Below are 8,569 nucleotides of genomic sequence, written 5' to 3'. Positions count from 1 at the left end.
GGAATGGTTCTTTGATCCTTGCTAGTAGCTATGGAGATGACCAACGCTTACCTATACCAGAATCATAGGAAGCAATGGAAAGAAGCTGCTGCATTTTCAGATGGCACTTGTCATGATAGTATTCATAAGCTATTCATGATACTTCTTTTCTTATTATCAAACTGCCTCCATATCTAGAGTCTTGAGGGCTGTAGTCATGTTTATTTGGTGCTACACTACTTAACTTTAATGGGTTTTTGCCACTAGATCTTACATTTACGAACAGAAGCCATTTTGACAATTTTTCAGTGGGGCATAGGTATTAAGATCTATGCATAGCAGAAATGTTAGAAGCCTGTAAGCGGATGAAGGATATAAGCAGAGAGAAGCTTTGGCCTCTGGTTGCATGCTGATTTCTACACATGAATCTTGCCACCCAGGAGAACTGAGACCAGTATTGGCACATCCAGTGAGTGAAATTCTGCAAATCACATTAAAAGCTATCTTATGAAAGTCATGCCACTGACACCAGTGGCTTAGACACATACCTTAGTGAAGAGTTTCTAGAACTGGTTTTTGACATAGGTAGCCCCTGTTACCTTTGGAGATGTTTACATTGTAGCCAGCCTTTGTAATTCCCTGAGAGGTGCTTATGTCTTCTCTTCAAAATGATTAGATAAATATTGCTAGTGCTAATGATTTTACAAGGGAGATGAAATAGTTTTTGGGTACATAAGAGAAGTATGCTATTAAGTGATAATTCAATCCTGTTGCACGATGCAAAATAAAACAGCAGCCCAGGAATGGTTTTGGTATGTTCTTTAAGCCAGTGCTCTGTCTGTCATTTTGGCAGTGCTGTTCAGGGGCATAAACATATAAATTAAAGCTATCTTGTTACTTGTGATCTTCTTTACAGTCACATGTTCTTTTTGTTGCCATGGTAATTGGTGTTGAGAGTGGAGGATCATGGTGCAGGTTAAATGAAATTAGAAGATATTAGACAGGACAGATTGTTTCTGTGGGAGATAAGTAGGGCTCTCTGTGCACCAAGGACACCAAGGTCTTGTCCTTGGAGATTCCAGGTGTCTCCCAAGTCACCAGAGCAATATTGTCTACAGCTCTGCTGACCTCATGGTTGTCAGTCCAAGTGCTTTTCATTCAGGTGTCAGTCCTACGTCATACTGTGATGTACTTGAGACTGATTTTCTTCATAGATGTATTCTATATCAGATATGTCATCTGTTCCTCTCTCCTCAGTGATCTATTGAAGCCGCTGCCTGGAATTCAGTGGGTAGAGGTCTTAAGATTTTGAACCAGGTTTTTCCCCCATGTTCATGGGCATGCACAGTATGCTGTTCAACAGAGAAGGTCTGTGTGTGAAGCAAAGACTGTTATACATGTGCTAAGTCGACTGTTTCTTAGGTGGGGAAATATATGTCTCTGCCATTTCAACCTTTTAACCTTTTTTTCCCTTCTTTATGCTCCATGTAGAAGTTGGTTGAAGAATTAGCATTACTGATTATAGTTACAGTCAAAATTTGAACATTGGGGCCTATTAGTTTGATTGATGTTACAGCCCTTTTCCATTCTTCCAAAGTATATACCTCTGGGATGGATTCCTTGGGCTAGAAGGTTTTTTGAGGATGTCCCTAGCCACATGGGCATAGGTCATGCAAAAAAAAAAGGGGGGAGTGACACGCATAAGTGGAGGTCTTGGCTAAAAACTTTTTCCCCAGGATGGTTATAAAAACTTGATTTTCCATTTAAGCACAGGAATGAAAAAAGAATGTGTTATAATGCAGATTCCTTTGATAATGACAAAGAGGCATTATTCCTGTAATGTACAGGGAGGATAACATAGGGCCAAAGGTTTGTAAAGTAGAGAAATTTGGGGGAAAATAAGTTCAAATCAGAGTATTTTACAGTGGGTTTGTTCAAGTATTTCCTACACAGCAGGGTGTGAATATGACAGGGTGAGGGATTCTAAATCTTCTAGGTTACCTATGTAGCAAGAATTGCCGTATCAACTATAAAGCTGGATGCTGTCATTGCTTCTTGGTATCCTTCATTCTGAAGTTGTGCTGGATCTGCCTTGCCCTCTTTCTGAGGGCAATTTGGAAGTTCCTCCATGAATCCTGCTAATGTTTATTGAGCTCAGAATGAAGACTGTGTTCTCTGATGTGTTTTTTATGGACGTGCCCCTCTTGTTCACATTGCGTACCATGCTTACTGATGTCTAAGAGATGTTATCTTCTACTTCCACTCCTGGTAGCCACACATGAAAGCAAGGGACAGTCAATTTGGAAACATATTCAAAGCTAGTTAGAAAAGAGAAATAAAATTCAATATTCAAAACTGTGTGTTTACAGACTAAACTACTAAAAGCATTTTAAAGAATGGGATGCTTTTATGCTTCCAGGCAAAACTTGTTATTGAAATCAAAGCAACTCAGTGACTGTGGGGTAAGGACTCAGTCCTGCTTTTGTTGGTGTCATCAGCAGTCAAATACCAATGTAAAAAAAAAGATGTGAGGATCATTCATAGAAAAGGCAAGAGTGTTCTTACCTAAACCTGTTCCTTGCATTGGAACTTGGATCCTTACTTAGCCTTATCCTTGCACACTCATTGGCATGAAGTTCCTTTTACAGAGCGTTCAGTTGAAAATGTAATCATATAATCATAGAAAATGAGGGTTGGAAGGGACCTCAGGAGGTCATCTAATTCAACCCCTCCTCAAAGCAGGACTGTCCCAGCCAAGGCTTTATCTATGCAGGTCTTAAAAACCTGCGAGGATGGAGATTCAATAGTGTATGTGACCAAAAGACCACATTAGTGTTCCTATCTGGTGGATGATTCATGGTGGGTGTGCAACCCTGAAATCCTGGAACTCCTTTTTGGCTTACCCATGAGTTTGCACCCCCCCCCCCCCTATATATTAGATGAAGCTGAAAATCCATTTCAATGTTCTTGCCCTCTCTGCCATCCAGAAATACATCCTCTCCCAATAGGCACTTTTAAATAATGATACACTGCAGTTCATATACTTAGTCAATGAAACACTGGGAACTTTGGGTCAGTGGAGTTTGATCACATCAAACATAACTGCATTACTTCTCCTTTAAGATCACTGGGTAGTTGTGTTTTAAGATCCAAGTAGTTCCAGCCATTGCAAATTGCATGGAGGGGATGAAGTGCATTAGGGAAAAGGTTGTTCTGATTAAGATGGTGGGTGGCTAGGAATGAAGTGCAGGGGCCACACAGATGTGGTGGGGTAGTGAACATACTTTTTCTTGGTGCATCATAAGTATCACAGGATTTTGACTGTTGGAGGGGGAAAAGATTTTAGGAGCTTTGAAACTACATATGATGAACTGCAGATCTTTGTGCTCTGGCTGTTCTTGAAAAGGTTGTGCTTTTTATTATGTGGATGGAAATGTTTTTTGTGTGAGCTCTGGAGAGGGATTTAATATTCATCTTATCCTGAGTGTGTTATGAAAGCTGGACCATTTGATAAAATTAACTTTTGGCAAACATGTGTCAGGTAAATAGCTCCTACTCTAGGAATTTGCTATATGCTGTAGTATATCACTCCCCCCACCGAGTGCTTTCAGCACTACACTGTGTCCCCATCCTGTGCCAAGAAGAAAGAGAACAAAGTTGTTTTTTATCCCTCTCTGAAAGCCGTTATCCCTTGTGAGCAGCTCTGACCTTGGCCTTCTAGTCATGAACCAAGCCTGGAATCTCTGCCCCACGTCATGACTACACAAGTTGTGCCTGCTTGCACTACACTATCTTCCTTCTTTGGGTTTACAAGTTGCTGTGACACTTGCCATACATATTTCAAACTGCAGAGTCCATAGCAAGGGTCTCTGTACTTGGAGGAGGATAGCATGGTGCAGTGGATGGCCTCAAAATGATGGTAGAGACACTCACTTAATGGAAAAGTGCTAGGTAACAAAGCGTGAGCTTTATGTTTGGCAGTTCATTCTGTTTAACTCTCAGAGGCATAGGACCTGTGGGCACATCTACACGTGACGCTTTAATGCACATTAGCCTAAGTTAATGTGCATTAATGGTGCGCATCTACACGTGCATGCCCTTAGTGCTCACTTAAAATGGGAAATTTAGGCTATTTGCGCCTAAATCTGATACCTAAATTTGTAAATGTAGGTATCAAATTTAGGCACGAATAGTTAAAGTGTATTAACACACATCTAGACGTGTTAAAGTGCATTAACACTGTGTGTGTAGACTGACTTGGGACTAACTTTAGTCCTAAGTCAGTCCACATGCACCGCGTTAATGGGCATTTTTACATATGCAAGTGCCACAGCTGCAGGTGCTTTGAAAAGCACCCAGCACTGTAACACTTGTGTTGTATAAGCAGTGAAATGCGGATCAGTGCTGAGAAATAATGACAGCACGCTTCTGAACTAAAACACCTTGGAGGTGCTTTAGTTCAAAAGTGCACCACCACCATTTTCTGTGCACTGACACACATTTCGCCGCTTATACAACTGCACACGGTGTAGCTCAGTGCACGTCCGCTCACAGGTGGAGCAGACTCGTTTAATCGAATCTGTTCCCAAAGCAGCAGATCTCCAGTGCATCACCAAATGAAAAAGTATGTGTATAAATGCCCCATGTGCTTTAATGCTTGCACATGTAGGCACCTGCCTAAAGTTGCTTAATGCGCATTAAATTAAATGTTCATTAAATTTAGGTGCAATTAAATGCACGTGTAGACATGCCCCATGGGTACTACTTGTTATTTAGGCACTTGCTAGTGGGAGGGTTTACTCTGATCAAAGTGAACAGAGTTGGAGCTAGCTCATCTCCTTTCATCCCAGTAGGGTGAGGTTCCCTTTTAAGTCATCTACAGGGGTTGCTGCCTACATACCTTAAAATTGTCATTCAAGTATCACTTGCACTTTGATGAAGGTATCATCTGCATGAGCAAATACACACATATTGTCCAAATATGAGATGTGTATCAGCTGGTTGATTCATCCTGCTCTAGTGTCTTGTTCCAGCTGGCAGGAACACCATTTTTCTACTTTTGCCATGTAGTTACAGATGTAAATATGCTTTCATGATATACTAGCCTCATTTCTAATGTAAGCACTCAGTGTTTTTAACCTGCCAGTTAGAGATCTATAATGCACTGGAGTGCTGGATGGAAAAGTTAGTCTCCAAAAAAACACATGCATACACCCCTGCAGGAGTGTGTATACACAAATGCCCTTCTCTGTTGCAGAGAAATTATTATTTTTACCATCTGGCAACTTGGGTTTGGATTATGCCTCTCCAGTCTCAATCATCCTGCTTTGTAGCTTGAAGCCATTAGGCTACAAAAATATTCTAAATTTTTGGCACATTCCCATTAATATTGTAATGATTGCTGCAGAGGGAGAAGTAAACAAAGCGCCAGATTTACTACTTTTCTATAAGGAATCTTTAGGGCAAGGGGAGGAAGCATTTAACCATTGCTAAGGATAACATAAGTAATTTTCTGATGCCAGACTCTATATGAGGCAGAGGAAATGGAACGAATTATTAGAGGAGCAGCAAACTATTGTTGTGCCACTATTGCTAATGTTTAATATTCATATTTGTATAATGGTAGGGCCTGCACATAGAATAAGGATCAAACCCCATTATGCTAGGCACTGTACAGATGTGCTTCAGAGAAAGCAGCCTTTATTTATCCCAGGGAGCTGGCTATCTATATAGTTGGGATGCAGGTGGAAGACAGAATGGGCAAACAAAGTGGAGAAAGTAGTGTGACATGGGTAGGAAGACAACAAAATACTTGTTGCCTCAGCGAATGCATGATGAACTGTGGCAGATATACTGCAGTGTGTCATTTTTCATCCCATTTAATCTACATGTCAAAATTCCAGCCTTGTAAACTGAGACTCCTAGGGAAGGATAGAGGCAGGTAGCCACGTTAATCTGAAACCAGGCAGAAGTTATAGCAAGGTAGCACTTTAGAGACTGACTGCTTACCCAGTTAGTTAGGGAAGAATAGTCAGTCCTCTAAAGAAAACTGGCAATGGAACAATGTCTTCTGATTATCACATCGAATTACAAAGAAGAGAAAATTGCTGAAAAGTGCGACTTAGTTTTGGAACGCAGAGTAGGATCACTGGGCCTGATCGTCAGCTGCTGCTCAAGAGGATTCTATGTTGTTCCGTCATGAAGACCGACATTCCTGGAGGATAACTGATAGCTAGATCAGATAGGCAGGAAAGCAGACTGCAGCTTTACTCTGATCTCGGTTATATTTATATGACTCATTTGGCTTCAGAGGATCATAATTTACAGTAGTGCAACTAAGTGTAAATCAGTTCCATAAACTGTTAGGGTGAAATCTTGGTCGGAAGTCAGTTGAAGTCAATTTCAAAACTCCGTTAACTATTTAGCAAGCCAGGATTTCATCCTTACCCTTAAGAGTGAAATTTTAATAAAAGCTTGTTCATGTTTCTGAAAATTGGGGCCCAAAATATACGAAAGCCAAAAGGCAGTGATACTGGCCTTTAAGCAAGATCAGTTTTATGGCTGAAAGCAAACTAGCCTGTAAGTTATTTCATAGATTTTATGGATTTTTAGGGTCGGAAGTGACCTCAGTAGATCATCGAATCCAACCCCCTGTCCTGGGCAGGAAAGAGCGCTGGGGTCAGATGACACCAGCTAGGTGCTTGTCTAGTCTCCTCTTAAAGACCTCCAAGGTAGGGGAGAGAACCACCTCCCTTGGAAACCCATTCCAGATTTTGGCAACCCTCACCGTAAAGAAATTTTTCCTAATGTCTAATTTAAATCTGCTTTCTGTCAGTTTATGGCCGTTGTTCCTAGTAACCCCAAGGGGCGCCCTGGTAAACAGAGTATCCCCTATTTCTTGCTCCTCCCCGCCCTGATGAATTTGTATACAGCTACAAGATCCCCTCTCAGACTTCTTCTGTGGAGGCTGAAGAGATTCAGGTCCTTCAATCTCTCCTTGTAGGATCTTACCTGCAGGCCCTCAACCATACGAGTGGCCCTCCTCTGAACCCTCTCAAGGTTATCCACATCCCTCTTGAAGTGCAGTGCCCAAAACTGGATACAGTACTACAGCTTTGGTCTTACCAATGCCACATAGAGGGAAAGTATCATCTCCTTAGACCTGCTTGTGCTGCACCTTCTAATGCATACAAGAGTGCAGTTGGCTTTACTTACCACTTCGTCACATTGATGATTCTTGTTCATTTTGGAGTAAACTATGACTCCAAGATCCCTTTCTGCTGCTGTGCTGCTTAGAAACTCACTTCCCAGCTTGTAGGTGTGTTGGTGATTCTTTCTCCCTAGATATAGCACTTTGCACTTATCTTTGCTAAACTGCATCCTATTCTGTTCTGCCCACATTCCCGACCTGTCCAAATCTGCCTGAATCCACTCCCTGCCCTCTAGTGTGTTTACTTTGCCCCATAATTTGGTGTCCTCTGCAAATTTGGACAGAGAGCTTTCCATGAACCCTGGGGAATGCCACGACCCACATTTTTCCAGGCTGAAAACGATTATTAATCCTGTGCACCTGAATATTTTTTTTCTAAGCTAAAAACACAAGAGTTTGATTTAAGCCAATTGGTTTAAATTGATGTCAATTGAATGATGTCAGTTTAATTGGTGCTTAAATTGATGTGAGCTTACACCAATAGTTATACTAGTATAATTCAGATACTCATCTATACCCCTGTGTTGATGCATTTAAATTGAAATAAGAGTTATTTTCTTGCAACTTCGCTTAAGTTGGTGTAAGCTCACCTGAAAAAAGACACTCCTGTACTGGAGTAAGTATTACCACAACACAGTTTGTAACAGTACAACTATACCTGTATAACTGGGTCATTATATGTAGTAATGCTTTCCTGTCTAGATGAGGCATAAGAGTTACTGATCTTGAAGATTATACACATAGGTAGAGACCCACCTAAATCACAGCGAAATGAAGGCATTTCCACAGGTTGTTCATGGGGCACAGGGCTGATTTTGATGTCTTTTCACAGCAAGCCCCACCTTGCTGCTGGTTGGCTGAGAAGCCAATCACTCATCTTCAGACTGCAGCATTGCTGCAGCATTGCGCCAGGATTCTTAAAAGATGGTGCCAAAACCCTTTTGCTTTCTTGACTGGCACCTTCACTGAGTCTATGTCACTAGCTTAGCCTCTCAGTAGCTGTCTCTCAAACCATATGTTCTATGGCTGCAGGAATTGCCCCACTGTATTCTGGTAAGCTTTTATTTTTTCAGGTGATTCTGCGCAAAATCACAGGAAACACCATTTTTCACAGTGATCATGGAAACCGTTTTTTTCTGTGGTTTCCGTAAGTGATTTAAGTAGGTCCCTACACCTAGGAGTTGCTTAATTGATCAAATTGGGACTCAGAAATAAGGGATATAGATTCTAGCTTTTGAAGATGCTAATAGTAACAACTTACTTTGCCTGACTAGGTGTGAAACACACATAGAACAAAATATAAAGGACAGACTTCCCTTATTTCATGATTGATAATGCAATAAGCCCAGCAAAGATAAATCAATTCTTAGTTATAAAGAG

General features: G+C 41.1%; 1 protein-coding gene across 1 annotated transcript in view; it reads left to right on the top strand.

Moving 5' to 3' along the window:
* AR (androgen receptor) overlaps positions 1 to 8,569 on the top strand; it is a 108,169-nt gene that overhangs the window by 33,013 nt on the left and 66,587 nt on the right. The window lies entirely within an intron of this gene.

Source organism: Alligator sinensis, unplaced genomic scaffold (assembly GCF_000455745.1).
Source record: "Alligator sinensis unplaced genomic scaffold, ASM45574v1 scaffold809_1, whole genome shotgun sequence".
Lineage (NCBI taxonomy): Eukaryota > Metazoa > Chordata > Crocodylia > Alligatoridae > Alligator > Alligator sinensis.
This window is presented reverse-complemented; position numbering and strand designations above follow the sequence as displayed.